Source organism: Rhinatrema bivittatum, chromosome 6 (assembly GCF_901001135.1).
Source record: "Rhinatrema bivittatum chromosome 6, aRhiBiv1.1, whole genome shotgun sequence".
NCBI classification, from domain to species: Eukaryota; Metazoa; Chordata; class Amphibia; order Gymnophiona; family Rhinatrematidae; genus Rhinatrema; species Rhinatrema bivittatum.
Window position 1 is genome coordinate 34,058,697 of NC_042620.1, and position 19,631 is coordinate 34,078,327.

The window sequence follows — 19,631 nt, forward strand, 5'->3', positions numbered from 1 at the left end:
CCCCCGACAAAGGTAAGGGGGGGGCTTAGACAGGGCCGGGTGGGTGGGGAAGGTGAGGGGAGGGCAAAAGGAAGTTCCCTCCGAGGCCGCTCCGATTTCGGAGCGGCCTCGGAGGGAACGGGGGTAGGCTGCGCGGCTCGGCACGCGCCGGCTATACAAAATCAATAGCCTTGCGCGCGCCGATCCAGGTTTTTAGCAGATTAGCGCGGCTACGCACGTATCTACTAAAATCCAGCTTACTTTTGCTTGCGCCTGATGCGCCAGCAAAAGTAGGCCAATTCGCGCTATTTGAAAATCTACCCCAATGTTCTTAGGCCTCACCAGGCCCTCTCTTCCTTTCTATTTCCAGTTCAGTTTACTCACCATTTCCCATGTCCTGATCAGCTCATGGCAATTCTCCCTCCTGGTCTGCAGACAGGATCCTCCGAGCCCTGTGGCAAGTTCCCTTGGGCACAGTTTGGCTTCCTGGTCCAGATAAGTTCCTAAGTGCACTTTTTCTCTTCACCAATACTTCCTGAAAGCTTTTCCTTTTTCCTTCACGTTTCCTGGGACTCTGTGTGAGAATCTTTGCTCACCTCCTGCTTCTCCGCCCCCGAAAACCTGGGAGAGGATCACAGCCACATCCTTTGACTCCTCTCTGAAGCATCCCCTGACTCTGGAGAGTTGGGGGGGGATTTTATTACCTTTCCCCTAGACTGAGCCCACAGGGGCTGCACCCCCACTGTCTGTCAAAGAAATGCATGTAGCACCCTCTGAGCAAAAGATGACCTTTCTCTGCTAGAAACTTCTCACTTCCTCTGGCACCTGTGTCTTCCCTGAAGGGGGAAAAGCTCACTTTAGCCACAGCACATAAGGAAAACATCAGCTCCTGTACACTCTTGTGCCATAGGGGGGCCACACTCTTAACATCTGTCTACTAACTTTTAAAAAGAAACTAAAGACATGGCTATTCTGCCGAGCCTTCCCAGATACTAGTTCTACAGTCTGATTTAAAATCATCATATCACTTATGTAAATTATCAAACGCTAATTTTACTCACAACTTATCATGAGGTTTGGCCTCTGCCTCCATCCCATACTCCATTGTATATTGTATTTATTGTATATACTAATTTCTCTTTCATTCTCCCCCTCTTTTTTTCCTTCTCCCAGTTAAGGCAACCTTGTTATAATGTAACTTTTATGCTCCTTCTAAATGTCTCTTGTTGAATTGTTGGTTATAGTTCTGCTTAGTTCGATGTAAACCGAGTTGATTTGATCTGTATCAAGAAAGTCGGTATAAAAAAAGCCTTAAATAAATAAAATAAATCTGGGCTAAATGGAGAGAGGGATGAGGGATAATAAGAGGGAAGAAACCCAGAGGGTTGTAAATGAAGTCTCTTGGTGCCAGAATCCCAATAGGGGCCGGTTCTGAATGGAGTTGGAAGCCTAAAGGAAGAGGATGAAATTGCCAGGCCAAAAATGTATTATTATTTCTCCTCCCCCCAGGATGATCAGTGTATGGAGACATGCACTGAGACAAAAGAACTAGGCCCCAAGGATTTTGCCGTTAGGCACAGAAACAGTAAAACCTTTTAGTGAAGGCGGCAGTTAAGGAGTAGTGGGGGCTCATGGTGTAAGGAAGAGTTGAAGTTTGGGCAGACGAAGTGGCAGGCCTGGATTTCCCAATAAGGCACCCTAGCAAAGGTTTCTGACCCCCCTTCCTCCATCTCTTGCATTCATCTCTCTCACGCACACACCCAGCCCCCCCCACTTCCCCCTGCATCTGACCCTTCCTGCTGCCCCTCCACAGACCTCAGAGTTCCCTTCTACCTCTGCGGCAAGGCTGGTGAGGATCCTCAGGCCTCGGTGGTGGAAGAAGGCAGGACTGGAGCTGGCACTTTACAGGGGAAAAGAAAGGTGGTGGGTGTGGAGGAGGGGGGGGGGACTGAAGGGCAAAGAGAAAAAAATGGAGGCAAAAGAAGGGGATGGGGGAGGAAGGGAAGGGAAGGGTCATAGACAGAGGCCCAAAGGGGGGGAGAGAGAGAGAAGGGGAAAAGGTAAGAGAATCTCTACAGCTGCAGGCCCCCTCCCCCCTGATCTCAATATGAGGGTGGGCAAAACTCAAAAGTTCGGAGGCACGAGGATTGCACGCCTGGGCTGGGGCGGGAATTAAACTGGACGACTGCAGGGAGGAGCGGCAGAGGAACAAGGGGTTCATGGGGGCAGTTTCTAGATTTGAAAGGCAAGCAGGCCTAGAATGTGTAAATAAAGTAAGACAGAGAAAAAAAAAAAGAGTGAACTGCAAGTCAGTCCTTAAGTGAAAAGCGGGAGGAATGAATAAGAAACGATAAGCCATGGGGTTACAGTCACCTTTTAAAGAAATGACAATTGAAGTCTTATGACTGAAGGATGATTCAGGTTCAAATAAGGACTTACTGAAAGTTGGAGGATTCCTGAACTGAACCTAGAGGTTTGGTGTCAGACAAAAAAAAAAAAAAATGAAGAGCAGGTTTGCTTTGCATCCAACGAAGCCCTGTAGTAGTAGTAGCAGCCCCCTTTCATTTAACATCTGCACCAGAAAAGCTCTGACACACTTCCAACTGACTAAAGAGATCAGGAGTGATTGCAGCATTTAAGAATGCCCTCGGGTACTATTTTTCTGTAAACAGATGTTCCAGTTCAGAGGAAAGTGTAAGAGTGGGTGCTTTAAGCATCCCATCTGAAGAAAGAAATAAAATCTTAACCCACAGCCTAAGGAGCAGAGCTGTCGCCAGATGCATCAACGCTATACAATGTTTGGCTTTACTCATATTGTTGAATCACTTAATTTCTTTTATTAGTTCGTTACTATATTATGTGTGTGTGTGTTCTTAATGTACCCCGCTCCGAATGTAAGAAGAGTGGATAACAAATGCAGTTAAATCAATAAATAATTACGACCATAGTGCTAGCAAGAAGCAATTTCCTTGAAAACAAAAATAACTCCTAGGCCTCCATCCTATACCAGTTCCTGGAAATATTTAACTGCCCAACATTTTAAAAAAATAATAATAATATTGCGGCCTGCTTAGGGAATGCTCCCCTCCACCCAGCACAGATTTATTCTTGCACACCTGAGAACTTCACGGAACGGGGCCGTATTGCAGAGGATGTGGTTAGTGCAGTTAGTATAGCTGTGTTTAAAAAAGGATTGGATAAGTTCTTGGAGGAGAAGTCCATTACCTGCTATTAAGTTCACTTAGAGAATAGCCACTGCCATTAGCAATGGTAACATGGAATAGACTTAGTTTTTGGGTACTTGCCAGGTTCTTATGGCCTGGATTGGCCACTGTTGGAAACAGGATGCTGGGCTTGATGGACCCTTGGTCTGACCCAGTATGGCATTTTCTTATGTTCTTATGACTTGGGATAGGGGTTTTACATAGTGGTTAGAACAGAGGGCAATGAACCCACAGGCCCTAATCCGATTCCCGGGGCAAGCCACTTTGCTTTCCAGCTCCCAGGAAACTGCTCTGGGAGGTGGGGGAGGGGAAAAAGAGAGAGTGTAATGTTTCAAGCAGGTTGACGGGAATGAACCTCCCTGGTAAATCGGGGTACCTGGAGTATAACCTCAGTCTTTCACTTTCGCTGCTAATGCTCGTGTTAGCAGACGGGCCCTGCCTTTGGTTGTATCGTAGCTAGCTCGTGCGAGCAGAGGGAACATGGACTTATTTTCTAATTATTTCTCATCTTCTTTCAGGCAAGACACTTCACTTCCCTGCAGTCAACCTCCAACCGTAAGCAGCTGAAGATGTGGAATTTCATGCACCACCGACAGTGCTTCACAAGTAATATGAATACGATTTTTACACTCAAGGAGATATGGATGATAGAATAAAGAAATATACAGATAGCTTCAGTTAACATCACACTGGATAGATATAAGGTAGCAGCCTAACTGTATCTAAACCTGTATTGGGTAGTACCTTGTTTGCCTCCAGGACATGCTGTGGTGTAATAAAAATCTGCCCCCTACCCCTTCTCCCTGGTTGTTATTTGGTGTGACAGGTCACAGGGCTAAGCGATTTTACTGAACCTGAGACTAAATCTGTTTCCTTAACCGTACGCAGAGCCGGCGGTCACCTAAAGCGCCAAGATTTTGGGAAGGGCAAAATCCTGCCAGCATGAGGTCTAGAGAAAGATGCTATACCAGGGTCAATACTGCCAAGGGAGGGAGCGAAGTCTTGGATCCACTGCTGGGGGTAGGAGGGAGGGCTGTGCCAGAGCTGCTACCAATTGATAAGTCGGAGGGGGGCGGGAGGAAGCGGATGATGAAGAACCAAGGGTTTGCCCCGGGGAGGGGGGCCCAATACATTTGCACCAGCCCTGCCCGTACAATCATACATGTAAATGCCTGACACTCCGCTCTCCTGCGACACACAGAGCAGACCAATCCACCCCAGCATGCACAGTTTTTCCAGGATTTACTGTTTAACACCAGCAATAAACAGCTTCCCACGGGCCTGAATGCATTCAGTTAGTCACCTCTTTAACCAAAAGAATATTTCAAAATCACTTTCGCATACATATCAGAACGTAACCATCTAGCCCCGGGTCAGAAAGGGTCAGACTTAAGTCAGTCCTGGTTTTTACCCTGCCGAATGCACGAGGATGTCCTCCTGCTTTTCTCACAGAAACCAGAGCTGCAGCTCCATGGGATGAAACTAGGACTGGCTCAGTCTCTCCTTCTGACACGGTGCTATGCAACCACCCTCCCTTTTACAAAATTCAAAACATGCCAAACTGCGTTCCCAGATAACAACGGCAACTGCCGTGTTGCTGTCTTTTTAAAGAGAGTCATCTTTAGGTTTAGAAATAATGCTACGGCATATTACTGATTCATTTATCATGGCTCTTATGTAGAGTGTCTTTCGTAGGTGACACCAGGGCATCTGCATTGACTGTACAGGAGATATAAATTTGCCTACATTGGAGATCCAGTTCATGCAAATGTAGCTCATGCATATTCATTGTGAATATCCTGAAAATTCATGAATGTGAGGTCCCTAAGCCAAGTTTGGCATGCCCTACAATGGTAAACGTATTTATTTTTTTTTTCACTTTGCACTTTTTCCCCCGTTCCTTTGTACTTGCAGCTCAGTCGGGACCAGGGCTGGGATCTGGCGCTGTGAGCCTTTGGTTCACAACAATCTGGGGATTTTTTTTTTTGTCTCTGTTTTATATTCTCTCCCAACTTAACGTTTAGTCCAGTCACTGCAGTGATGGTCGTGGGTCAGGGGCCACGTATTGGGGCTCCCTTTGGAAGCCTGGAATCCTGGGCTCTGAATTCAGCCACCAGGTGTCACTGTTAGAGTTCTGGGGCTCAGTGGAATTTGTTTAGATAAGAGCAACCCTTCTAAAGAAAGAAAAACCAAAACAGACAAGCCAGGGAGATTGCTTCTTTGTAAGAGAATAAAACAGCGCTGTTTTCATTTAACAAGGTAAAGACAGCTGTAAGCAGCCAGCAACTCAACTCACACAGAAACAGGAAGCAAGCAAGTACACACATACAGGCCGATCTATAACGACACGCTAAAAACATGCATACAAACTGGACGCACTTTTTTTTTTTTTTTAAACATGCGCACAATTACCTCTCCTGGGCGCTCGATGCAATAAGAAAATGAGCCACCGCGCTAGGGATACATTGTGCATCCCTAGTGCATGCATGGCATTGGGCGCCCAAGAGAAGTGGCTGTGCACGGGTTAGGAAAAACAGACACTCAATTTTACGAGCGTCCGTTTTCCTAACCTGCCGGCAAGACTTTTTATTTATTATTGTATTACTCTTTTTTTCCCCGGTTCCTTCAACTTAATATCACCACGATATTAAGTTGGAGGAACTACAGAAAAGCAGTATTTTCTGCTTTCCTGGTAACTTTTGGGGCTCCTCAGGACTTCAGTTTTTGAGGGTAAAAAATGTGCACGTCGGGTGCACATTTATTTGTTACATAAGGGGGTAATAGCCTCATCAACACGGCATTTACATGTGATGAGCGCTATTAGCTACGCGCTGGTTTGGGCACATGTTTTGGACGCGCTAATCCCCTTATTGCGCAAGGTATTGCGTCGGCTTGATAGAGAAGTACAGAAGCCCTAGCAGCTCGGTACAATCCAGCATAGTGACATGAAACAGGTTTCCAACAGAAGCAAAGGACCGTGACTGTCTCCTCACTCGGTGCTAGTGAATGCTTTCTTTTCAGCATCCCCAGCCCTGGCTGACCAGGATCCGCTTGGCAACAGTGATCATGGATGTAATAAAATTTGACAACCACTGGAGGGCGAATTCTAAGGAAAACTACTGCAGTAGCATTTAATTATTTAAAAAAAAAAAAAAAAAGGGAGACTGATAAAATTAGGAAATTTGTTAGAAAAAAAAGAAAGGAGCAATCCACAAAGTTAAAAACTTGCAAGCAACGTGAACAGTTTAAAATTACTATCTTTGAGTCTTAGAGAAAATGTATTCTGTGCATTAAAAAAAGTTTGAAGGAAATCCAAACGACTGCCAGCATGGTTTAATAGCGAGGCGAAAGAAGTAATTAAAGCCAAAAGAGCATCTTGCAAAAAAATAAAAAGCAGACCCAAATGAGGAAAATACAGACAAGCATAAGCATTGGCAAGTTTAATGTAAAAAAAAAAAAAAAAAAGTTATTAAGCAGGCAAAGGGAGAATTTGAAAAGATGCTTGCTGTAGAGGTAAAAACAAGAAATAAAAACTTTTTCAAGTACATTCAACGCAAACGCCTGTGAGGGAGTCAGTTGGCCGCTAGATTACCGAGGGGTAAAAAGGGTGATCAGGGAAACAAGAAAATAAAAGAAGAACTAAGTGAATTTTTTTTGCCTGTCTTTACTGAGGATGTCGTGGCGATACCCACACTGGAAACATGTTTTTTTTTTATGGTGATGATTCCGAGTGACTGAAGGATGTAATAACAGACTGACAGACTAAAGAATAACAAATCACCAGGATTTGATGATATTCATCCTTGAATTCTGAAGGAACTAAAAATGAAAGTGCAGACCTATTTCTGGTCATTTGCAACCTATCACTTAAAATAGCCATAGCCTCAGAAGACTTGAGGGTGGCCAACGTGATACCAATTTTTATTTTAAAGACGGGTTCCAAGGGTTATCCGGTAAACTATAGGCTGGTGAGCCCGATGTCAATGCCAGGCAAAGATACTGACCATGTAAATAGATAGGGTTTAATGGAAGAGAGTCAACATGGGTTTTGCAGAGGGAAATCTTTCCAAATGTACTACTTTTTTTTTTTTTTTTTGAGGGTGAGAATAAACATGGAAACAAAGGTGAGCCAGTTGATATGGTAGCGTATTTGGATTTTCCGAAGGCATTTGATGAAGTCCCTCATGAAAAACTCCTCAGGAAATTGGGAAGTTATGGAATAGGAGGCATTGCCAACTAGATAAAAGGCATGAAACAGAGGGTAGGACTAAGTGGTCAGTTTTTCAAATGGAGAAGGGTCATTAGTGGAATGCCCCAAGGGTCTGTAGTGGGACTTGTGCTGTTTAGCACAATCATAAATGATCTGGAGAAAGGAACTATTAGTGAGGTAACCAGGTTTGCAGATGACACAAAATTGTTTTGAATCGTTAAAACAGCAGCATATTGCGAGGTACTGCAGAAGGACCTTGTAAGATTAGGAGACTGGGCCTCTAAATAGGAGATGCAATTTAATGTGGGCAAATGCAAACTAATGCACATAGGAAAAAATAATCCCAACTACAGGTACACGATACTGGGTGCCTATGTTAGGAGTTGCTATACCAAGGGAAAGGACCTTGGAGCCTTTGTGGACAATACCTTGAAATCTTCTGCTCAGTGTGCGGCGATGGTCAAAAAAGAAATAGAATGTTAGGAATTGTTTGGAAAGGAATCGAGCACAAAACTAAGGGACTATCATAATACCTTTGTATAGATCCATGGAGCAACCGCACTTTGAGTGTTGTGAGCACTTCTGGTCACCCCATCTCAAAAAAAATAAATAAATAAAAGGGAATTGAAGAGCTCCCTTAAGGAGAAAGACTAAATAAATCAGGGCTCCTTAGCTTGGAAAAAAGAGATGACGGAGAGGGGAATATGACTGAAATTTTATAAAATCATGAGCAGGGTGGAACATGTAAATAGAGAACGGTTATTTACTCTTTCAAACAATACTAGGACCAGGGAACATTGCTTAAAATTAGCAATGGGCAGATTTAAAAGAAATCCTAGGAAGTATTTTTTCACTCAGCGTACAATCAGGCTATGGAATCAGAGGATGTGGTGAAGGCTGCTAACAGTGGGGGTTCAAAAGAGGATCGGACAAGATCCTGAAGGAAAAGTCCATAAACAGTTATTAGCCAGGAAACAGTATTGCATGACAAGCATTTCTAAACATTTAAAAACTCTGCGACTCATTTGCACGGTCAGAAGTCTTGGCAGCCTGCAGGTTTAAGCTGCGACAAGCTGGTATTTTCTTAAGGGGGAGTTCATCATAAAAAAGAAAAGAAAGAGAACTGAATCTTGCGTTTAACCGTAACCAAACACGTGCACATGGGGCGTGCTTAAACAGGGGAACTGGGACAGTAAACGATGTCGCTTTTTGTACAAGAGTGATTAGGATACATGATTCAACGAGGCATTCAGAGCACTCACCATAAGCCTACACTGCAGGGCGAGCTCCAGCTATTCTGACCTCTACCTTTCAATCACTGGGCAGAAGAGATGTTTGTTTCTAGTGGGTATTTGGAAGCAGTCCATTGTTTTGAATACATGAAGGTTTACACTCAAAACTAGTGCCTTGCCCGGAGCTCAAAGATGTCAGCAATTAAAGCAAAAGCAGCATCAGCATATCCCTGTCAGGGTGGATGAGGGCCTCAGGTGCCCACTTTTGAGATCTTCACACCAGCAGGTCCGTGAGAGGCGCTGGACAACGGAGACAGACTTATTTTCGCCATCCGGAGGTACTGCGTCCTTTTGCCCAGTCGCTGTGGTTGGATGCAGCAAACAGTCCCCTTCGTCGGGCAATTTGCATCGCTGGACAGCGCAGTTTTTTCTGCTTTTCTGTGCACTTTCCTGGTGCCGGCCGAAATTAACGCCGGCCTTTGGGTAGGCGTTAATTTCTGAGAGTAAAATGTGCGGCTTGGCTGCACATTTTTCTTTCTGTATTGCCCGGGAATAACTAATAGGCTCATCAACATGCATTTGCATGTTGCGGGAACTATTAGATTCGGGGGGTTGGACGCGCGTTTTCCACGCGCTATTACCCGTTACTGTATAAGGGGTAATAATAGCGCGTCGAAAAAGCACGTCCAAACAGGGGCTAACTGTGCGCTCGGCCCGAGCGCACCGTAATGAATCGGCCTGATTATAATCCAAGAAATAGCAGAGAGGAAGCCATTGCACAGGAGAAACGCGCTCGGTTTGTCAGCAGGAATACACTGGTTAAAAAAAAAAAAAAAAATGTTCGAATGATACGGAAATAGGCGTCAAGCTCAAGCTGAAGTTATGGGGGGATCTGTTTCAGTTGCTATAGCAGGAGCCCAGCTGGGTGGAAATCAGTTAAGACATAGGTGGGGGTAAAGATCAAATGAGTCACACCTTAAGGAGAGAAGTAATGAGAAGCTTTAAGCTGCTGGAGAGAAGCTGTGTTAGAATTCAAAATGTCATTGTTTTGAAGCTGGGGGGGGGGGGGGGGAATTTTTCCTGGCAGCCCACGCTTACTCCTTGAGCTCCCAAGCCAACTGGAATCTGCCCCAGCTATGGCTGCGGTGCCTAATTGGTTGGGGAAGGGGGGGGGGGGTGGCTTTTGCATTTTAGTCCATCAAGCCAAGCTGTTGTGGCGACAGTCGTATGGTTGAGAGGCACAGTTCTCGGGCCCTAGGGGGGGCGGCCCCGGATCCTTCTCACTCTAAGGTGAAGAGGGCAATGGCGGCAGATGCAACTGCGCCGGGGCCCTCTCCGTGCACCACAACCGCGAGGGCTGGAGGAGGAGCTGGAGCAGAGCCATCAACGCCACCCGCGGCGACGGCCAGCAGGGCCGGCGCAGCATTGCTCCGTGCACCCCAGAGGCCACAGCAATTCAGCCCATGAGGCCTCGGGGCATGCGTGGTGCTGCCAATCTCCGTTGCCCTCTACTGGCTCGCTTCCCGTTACATAAGCAGAAGTGCTCGGACAATTCATCTGACTGAGACTAGGCAGCATGCTTTTTTTTTTTTTTTTAATATTAATCCAACACCGTGGAACGCATTACCAGAACCCCCTGCGGTCCTTGAATGATGTTGTGAGGTTCTGCAAGCAGCTGAAAGGTTTTTGGCAGCTCTCAATAGGACTATACCACGTGTCAAGGAAAAGAGTCAGAGACAGGTAGCCATATATATATATCCTTCGGGCTGATTCAGTAAAAAGTCCGCGGGAGGCTCTCCCGGTGCGCACACAGGCCTCTCTCCTGTGCGCGCGATTCAGTATGCTAATTAGGCCCAGCAGTAAAACGAGGATAAAGGAGGCGCTAGGGACACTAGCGCGTCCCTAGCGCCTCCTTTTGGACCGGAGCGGCGGATGTCAGCAGGTTTGACAGCCGACGCCCAATTTTGCCGGCGTCGGTTCTCGAGCCCGCTGACAGCCACAGGCTCGGAAACCGGACGCCGGCAAAATTGAGTCCGGTTTTCGACCCGACAGCCGCAGGCCGAATTCAATTTTTTTTTTTTACTTTTGGAAAGTTTCGGGACCTCTGAGCTAATATCGCCTTGATATTAACTTGGAGGGTGCACAGAAAAGCAGTTTTTACTGCTTTTCTGTGCACTTTCCCGGTGCCCGAAGAAATTAGCGCCGACCTTTGGGTAGGCGCTAATTTCTGAAAGCAAAATGTGAGGCTTGGCTGCACATTTTGTTTTCTGAATCGCGCGGGAATACCTAATAGCGCCCACAACATGCATTTGCATGTTGTGGGCGCTATTAGGTTTGGGGGATTGGACACGTGTTTTTGGCCCCTTACTGAATAAGGGGTAAGGGAAAACGATACAGTCTGTACTGTATCGGCCCGAAGTTTGTTAAATGTTTTGGTACATGTTCTGGCTTAGTAATGTATTTTAATGCCTATATCTCAATTTGTATGTTGATGGGGGTTTTTTTTAATTTACTGCAATTTGCCTAACAGATATTATGTATTTTTTGCCTATAACATTTTAAAATAAATACATAGAAAGAGAAAGGAAGCCACTGGGACTGGTAGCATCGTACATGTCCCGAGTCCTTATAGACCATGCTGTTATATAATGTAACCCCCTTTTATTGGCTAGGCAGTGTCCTAAGGGGCCATAAAAGAATTTATACATCTTGGGGCAAAATCCACATTTCACTCTCCCCCAAGCTTCTTGTCCCAGGGCTGGGGTGGAATCCCTCCTGTGTGCGTTTCAGTGGCTCTTTGGGGAAGGTACATGGGCAGAGCAGGCTGGATTCACTGGATGGGTGTTCAGAATAATGTTTACTGTGACTGACTGCAAAAGAAGTCAGATGCATAAATAAGGCAATGGCGAGTTACATCCAGGTTCTTCAGCCACATGAGAACACAGATTTAAGGTGTCTCTCCCTCTGTGGACCTATCCCTAAGTACAGGGGGTTGGAACTTGTTTATCATCCATGGGGTGGGAATGAATATTTGTCCCAGGGTGGCTGGGTGTCCTAGCAGTGATGGGCGTCCCCTTTCTCCACCGTACCTGAAGTCCAAGGGTACTCCCAGTCTCCGACCTGGCAGCACCCTGTGTCCCTGGAATGGAAACTCTGTTCGGGGGTCTCCAGATATCCTTCTCTTCTCTCCTTCAAATTCCTCTTTAGTTCAGACAAGATTCAGCCTTCCAGGAGGAAAGGCCGGATACTGGAAACCTTTCTTACAGATTACAGCTCTGGGTAAGGAAGGGGGGCAGGAAAACCTTCCTTCCCAGTTCAGGCAAACAAAAATAGTCTTGGGAAACTAAACAATCTTCTCTTTTCCCTGTGATGGTTACTGTGACCTCCTCTTGTACTGGGCGAAGAGGTAAACAGCTCCCTCCTGCAGTCCAGGAGAGGGGGTTTCAACCTCCCAGAAAGCACAGTTCTCAAAACACAAAATCAAAACACAAAAAGTTAGCCAAAAAGAAAAAAAAAATATCCGTCTCTCCCTAAAGACCTGGCAGGGCAGTTCCTCTGCCTTCCTTATCTAGGCAGGGGACCTAAACTTGAAGAGGACGCCAAACACACACCTGCCTCCGCCAAAACCAAATCTTCTCCGTCACACACTACCGTAGACTAGCCCTCCCCCCCCCCCCCCCCCTTCTGGATTGGGCTTCTACCACCTCAGGGGCAGGTGCTGTAGAGATGATATTTCCCTCCTAGCTGAGTAACTCAAGGGCAGGAATATGGGGCCATCTAGTGGAGACCTAGAGGTCTCTACATAATATGAAGAGAGGAGAGGGAGATCAACAAGAGGGAAATTGGTGGGGGATAAGGAAGTGAGAAATGGAAACAGAAAGCAATGGGAGAGGTGGGAGAGGAGAGTGATGGAAAGGAAGGGAGGGTGAGGTGAGAGGAGAGTAATGAGAGGGAGGGGAGACTAATAAGGAGAGCAATGGGAAGGAGAAGAGGGGCGAGATGGAAGGAGAGAGATGAAGGGGTGAAAGAGAAGAGGTGAAGGATGTGTAATAGCAACATGAGGAAAGCAGCAAATGAGAACCGGGAAATTGTGGGTGAGTGTGACAGGAGGAGGAAAGGGAAGAGGAGAGAGGAATGGAAAAGAACGAATGGGATAAAGAAAGACTAAAAGAGATGGGACTAGAAATGACAAAAGCAAAGGAAGAGAGATGGCAGCAGGGTGGGAAGGCCTAGAGAGCAGAAGGGGTAGGAGAAGAAGAAGAAAAAAAACTTAGAAAACAAAAGGGGAAGTGAAGATGTGAGAAAAGGAATAAATAAGGATGGGCCAGAGATGAAAATAAAAACAAAGCAAATAAAAAGGACAATGGGGAGCAAACTGAAGAAGGATAAAAAAGGACAGAAAGGAGGAGAGACCAAGAAATACAAGTGTCTGAAAATATTTTATAGAAAACTGCAACTACCACCAAGTTACATTCCAGTACTATGTAAATAGCTGTCCTTTTTGTTCTCATTCCTAAAAACCATTCAGGCCTCTTGTCTTCTCCCAGTTCCTGCTTCCCCTGTTTTATTGTAACTTTTTTGCTTCTTGTCACCTGTTAAACGTTCTAGGTTATCACCCCCCCCCCCCCTTATTACTTGTAAACCGGCACGATGTGATTCTATCATGAATGCCGGTATAAAAAAGCTTTAAATTAAAAAAAAAACAAAAAAAAAACTGTTACAGAGTAAACTGGCAAACCAGAGGCACCAAAAATTCTCCCACCTCCCCCATAGATCTGCGCACCAGCAGCGACATAAGAAATAACTCAGCACGGGGCGCGTCTGCAGGCCCGGCCCCCTTCCTCCCGCACGGGCTTCCCGTTACCTAGGAAACTTGTTCGAGGAGCAGGCCCCATCCTGGGCAGGTCGCGGGGGGGGGGGGGGGGGGGGAGAGATTGAAGCTGCTCTGGTCGTGTCATCAGCCCACTCCTCCTTAAGTCTCGTGGGGAACAGAACCCGTCACTCAGGTTTCCAGGAATGAACCCCCTCGACACCGCATGTCCCCCCAGGGTAAGGTCACGCCCCCTCCCCCCTTCTCCGTATTGTTGGCATCAGAGGGGGACCCCCTCAAAGTCTAACAGCCCTAGGGCTCCAAGATAATTTAAAAGATGGCGCCGGCCCACAGTGCCCTCCAGAACTTGGCAAAACGCATTCTTGAAGCAGCCCCGTAAGAATCAGTTTTGAGCAATGGCCAGGGCTTCTTCCCTTTCTCTCAGAAACTGTCAACAGGGTCAGCTCTAGGAGCGGAAGCACGAGTTGGGAATCAAAACTGGCTTTCCCCTACTACACAGTGCTCCCACTGCACAGCCAATAATAAAAATAAAAGGAATCACGGTGATTAGCATTACTGGAGCAGTAGCCGATGTAGTCATTTTGTGGGGGTGCTTCCTTGAAGCAATATTTCAATACAAGCTGCGTTCATATTAAATAGGTGATACTAAATGTATTGCATATTATTAACAGGGCTGCATTTATAGCATTTTAAGTTTTAACAAATCAAATGCAGTTCTTCAAAGTCCTCAGCGTGACTTGTATAACAGCACAAACATTTGAAAGACCGGCATACCTGTGCCGTTACCAATGCAATAATTAACTAATGCAATACAGATTGTTGAGACTGGAACAGCGATTCTCAGCTCTGGCAGGGTTTCAGGATATCCACGACGGTGCACGAGACACATATAAGAGGACCCCAAAGGCATGCAACGTTCTCTCATGTATAACCCCCTTCCCGTATCCTCACTCCACAAGGAGGGCACTGGGTGTGTTTATTCCAAAGCAGGCGGGAAGCTTCACATCTAGGTCCTCATCCTAAAATGATCTGCATGCAGAAAAAAAAAAAAATTAAGAAATAAAAGTCTCCATCCTTCTAATAATGTTCCAGCAAAATCTTGACCGTAAGAAAACTTTTTTTTTCTCAGAAATGGTTTGGCAGACAAGTGCGTGTGCTTGGTGAGTCAGTAGTCTCCATTCACACATCCAACAATTCAGACAGGATCTCCTGTTGGCTCAATGGTTGTAGTTCCTACACCTTTAGGACACCCCTAGTACCTGATGAAACCCTACCTAGCTGCACCCCTCCCTTCTCCTTTCCCTGCGGGCTGCGTGGGCACAGGCGCTTCTTATCTTGCTGGCATCTTATTAAATTGCCCGGAAATAGTCAGAGCTGCAGCTCCTGACCTGCACCTTTCCAAAACAATGGTGGACTCAGCCTGTTTGGGAAGAATTGACCCCATTTGGTAATCCTGTGAGTTGTATGTAAGGTGGCTAAGTGTCCTGCATTGGAAGGGATAGTTAAAGGGGACTTTTTTTTTTTTTTTTGGTGGCTTCGTACTGAAAAAATATTTCATGCAGGCCAATGCATTTTAATGGTATTTTATTTAATTTATTTTAAATTCTGCCTTTCCTGACTGGTCAGCCACTTCAAAGCAGATCACATTCAGGTACTGTAGGTATTTCCCTCTCCCCAGAGGGCTCCTAATCAAATTTTGTACCTGAGGCAATAGAGGGTGGAGTGACTTGCCCAAGGCCACAAGGAGTGCTAGCAGGATTTGACCACTGCTTTCTCAGATTTGCAACCTGTTCCTACCACCATTAGGCTACTTCTCTAGAAGTGCCAACCTACATCTATGTCATCATCAGGTATTAGTCCAGTCCTTATTTGATATCTCCCATCCCACTGTGCTCTACAGGAGAATAAGGACTGGACTTCTTTGAAATGTCAAATAGAAAACCAGGACTGGATACATTTCCCATAAGATAGGGATGGAAGCTGATAGTTTAACTCCTTGTCTATGGATGGGCACCTTGTTCAGGGGCAGCCAACTTTGGTCTCAAGAGCCACAAACAGGCCTGGTTTTCAAAATATCCATAATGAATATGCATGATTTTCTTTTAGCATACAATGGAGACAGTGCATGCAAATCTCTGCCATGCATATTTATTGTGATATCCTGAAAACCAGAACTGATGGTGGTTCTTGAGGACCAGAGTTGGCCACCCTTGACCTAAGAACATAAGAGCATGCCATACTGGGTCAGACCAAGGGTCCATCAAGCCCAGCATCTTGTTTCCAACAGTGGCCAATCCAGGCCATAAGAACCTGGCAAGTACCCAAAAACTAAGCCTATTCCATGTTACTGTTACTAGTAATAGCAGTGGCTATTCTCTAAGTCAACTTAATTAATAGCAGGTAATTTATTCCTAGCTACTATAGCTACCAAGTTTAATCCCCCTGTTATATTGTAACTTTGCTATTTTCAGCCTTCTTGTTTTTTGGTTACTTTCGTTTAATCCTTGTTCCATGTAAACCGGCCTGATATGAATCTCATTCATGAAGTCCGGTATAGAAATATTTTAAAATAAAAATAAATAAATAATGGACTTTTCCTCCAAGAACTTATCCAATCCTTTTTTAAACACAGCTATACTAACTGCACTAACCACATCCTCTGGCAACAAATTCCAGAGCTTAATTGTGCGATGAGTAAAAAAGAACTTTCTCCGATTAGTTTTAAATGTGCCACATGCTAACTTCATGGAGTGCCCCCTAGTCTTTCTACTATCCGAAAGAGTAAATAACCGATTCACATTTACCCATTCTAGACCTCTCATGATTTTAAACACCTCTATCTTATCCCCCCTCAACCGTCTCTTCTCCAAGCTGAAAAGTCCTAACCTCTTTAGTCTTTCTTCATAGGGGAGCTGTTCCATTCCCCTTATCATTTTGGTCGCCTAGTGATATGCCTCCCTCCCTTCCTTAATTTCAACCACATGGTCCAAGTATCTCTCAAAATTACACTTGACAGCTGGCCACCCACCCTGGCATGAAGTTTCTTATCAGAAATAGTGCTGTCAATCTACCTTCATGGCATCATGATACTGGAGTTCAAGCCTGCTGTTTTAACTCCCATTCTGCTTAGAAGTGACAGATATTAGAGAGCATTGACAGAGTAGACAGAAAAGCAAGATAACAATGGATTGGAGTTTGCAGGCATTGGGAACACTAATCAGAGTTTTGTGTTGGCCAGTGACGTAGACATGGGTGGGCCTGGGAGGGCAGCTGCCCACCCAATTTGGACCCAGCCCACCCAACTGGAACCGGAAGTGGAGCACCGGACCTGCAAGGCTGTCATGGGATCCCATCTCCGCGCGACGAAGAGGAGGTCCCAGGGCCAGCCCACATGGGGAAGCGATCCTGCGGCCGTATGGCCCACCGATCTTCCTATTTTGGTGGGGGGGGGGGGGGGGGGGGAGAGGGAGCAGAAACACCGCACAGAGCTTCCGCTTCCTCCTCCCCCCCAAGCAGGAAGATCGGTGGGCCGTACAGCCCAAAGATAGGAGGAGGCCCGTGGCAGCAGGAGAGGCCAGCTGATCTTCCTGCTTGGGAGGGGGAAGAAGCGGAAGCTGTGCGCGTGCTTGAATGTGTATGTATGGGTGAGAATGGTAGCATGAATATTTATTTAGGAATTTTTATATACCAACATACACTCGGAGTATCACATTGGTTTACAAATAACATGAACTTGGCATATTAGCACTTTACATGGAACTAATCATATAACAGATAACTGCAAAAGAATGAAATGAACACGTAAACTTAGCGTACATCGAATGACGAGAACTGTAGTTACAGAATTTACATAGGAGATATACAAAGAGCGAGTTGTAGGGGGTAGGGAGATGAAAGAACAGGTAGAACACACATATGAATGTGTGTGTGTGTGTGTGTGTGTGTGGGTGAGAATGGGAGTATCGGTTTGTGGGTGAGAATGGGAGTCTGGATTTGAGTGTGTGGGTGAGAATGGATGCCTGGATGTGTGTCTGTGTGTGCACAGTGGGGTGGGGTGAAAAAGATAGAGCTTGTATGTGTGTCTGCAGAGAATGTGAGCTTGTGTGTGTATGGGGGAGAGCACATGAGAGTGAGAGCTTGAGTGTGTGAGGGAGTCTGTGAGAGAAAGTGTGTATGTGCGTGAAGAAGACAGTAGTAGAAGAAAGACACTGAAAAGGAATTAGGAAATGAGCAACAAGGGAAAAAAAAAAGAGACCAGGACCAACTGATTAGAAACAATACAAAGATCAGACATATTTTGAGATGTTAGATATGCCATCTTTGGGAATGTGCATTTCTTATATTTTTGTATTTTGCTTTTTCTTCAGAATTCCACTGTTCAGAGACTTTAGTTTCTCAGGCTATGTTGATTTTATCTGCATGTTTCTGTTTCTAATTTGTGGTCTCTTATTTCTATATTAGGTAAAGATTGGTCTCTGTTTTGCCTGTGTGTGACTGAAGTGCAATATTTCTGCTAGTGTGTAGTTTCTCTGTAGTAGTAGTCCAGCTTGTTCTGTTATTCCCGTAGGTGATATATTAATGTCCTAGGGCCTGGTATAGTATTTGCATTGCTGCTTTTTCATAAGGTTGCTGTTATTTGAATCCTGAGAGTCAGTACTGTGACTGTATGGCAAGGTTCTAGATGCCTCTTTCTTTGCAAGAGTTTGTGTTACTTCACAAAATAGCAGTGGAGGGTTATTTTTTGCTGAGGTGACACCAGAATTTGAATTTTTTTTTCATGTTAGCTGTAATGTGAATTGCCCTAGCTCTGCACTGCATCTGTTCTGATGATTAATTATATTTTATTGTATTTATGAAGATTTCTGGTTTTCTGCAAAGATGGTTCATGAAAGAATACATTAATTTTTGTTTTATTACATGATTGGATCTGTTTTCTATACTTGTGCATTTATAAACTGTAATAAATATAAATTCTGATTAATAAGGAATTTTTAATGCTGGTAAGTGCTTGAAATAATCGAGGTAAAATGTTTTAAAATTTCATGCATGATGCATAACAAATTACTTAGAAAGCCATAATAGGATGCAGTATATGGCATTTATCAATAAGAAAACAACAAGTAGGTCTCAGACCTGCATGCCTACAGCCCAACCATGTTAACCTTGTGCCCACCCAAAAAATCAATTCTGGCTACGCCACTGGTGTTGGCACTATCCTGTTTTTATCTAAGTCGTCATACCATCCCAGGACAACAGAAAAGGCTGATCCAGTCCTATTTATACCCCACGACGTTCATGGAGTTGTAATTGGCGTTTTCCTATGGACCGTTGGGTTGACCTGGGCTGATAACGACTTATCCTAGTTACATCCACAGTTCAAATACAGATGAAATAAAAGCACAAACGAGATGTTTAGACATAGCTTGCGGGTTTTTAATAAAAAGCTACCTGCTTTTTTTTTTTAATTCCAAAAAAATTATATATGAAATAAAAGAATCAAAAGTAAAAGAGGAAAGGAACAAAGTTAAAACCATTACAGAGAAAAACTAGTTCTCAAAGGCAATTTGATACTATTGATCACTAGCTGAGGGGGCTGGCAGGCAGGAAAAAAAAATCAGCAGCTTTAAAAAAATAAAATGGCACAGTCCACTAGAGCGCGCCCTGTAGAATAAGCAAGACAGAAGGTCCCCAGACAGTCAAGCATAGGCTGAGCCGATACTGGGCTGAAACTCCCTACTTTATAGCATGTACAGAGAGAGAGAGAGAGAGATCAACAGGCCAGAGGTCTAAAGCAGACCGTTTCATATGTAAATCCAGATTTCAAGTCCTGACATGCGGTGAAAAGAAGCTAACACTGTCTCAGCCTGGAGCTGATGATTTAGGGAAAACCTAAAGTAGCCTCAGCCCGCCGCATAAATAACCTAACGTCCCTATAAGTTGCATGTGGGCTTTGACAGGCAATGTTTATTTAAGCATTAAAAACAGTACAAGCTTACCTTTCCCTAACTCATACAATAACTGCTTTATGGCCTTTCGGGGAGGTGCAGTCTATAAATCTGAAGAGAGCTCTAGCCACCTCAGCTTCCCCTGCTACGGTCCGATGCCTCTTCCTTACTGATTGAATGGCTACAGCTGCAACCTTTCAACTGCACTGC

At 45.0% G+C, this 19,631-nt stretch overlaps 1 long non-coding RNA gene across 1 annotated transcript in view; it reads right to left on the bottom strand.

Annotated features, from left to right (window-relative positions):
* LOC115093467 overlaps positions 1 to 19,610 on the bottom strand; it is a 30,884-nt gene extending 11,274 nt beyond the window's left edge. The window contains exons 1-2 of the long non-coding RNA XR_003857322.1: positions 19,473 to 19,610; positions 14,251 to 14,505 (exon numbers count right to left, since the gene is read on the bottom strand). This is a non-coding gene — a long non-coding RNA (uncharacterized LOC115093467). The remainder of the gene's footprint in view (positions 1 to 14,250; positions 14,506 to 19,472) is intronic.
* Between the last annotated feature and the right edge of the window lie 21 nt (positions 19,611 to 19,631).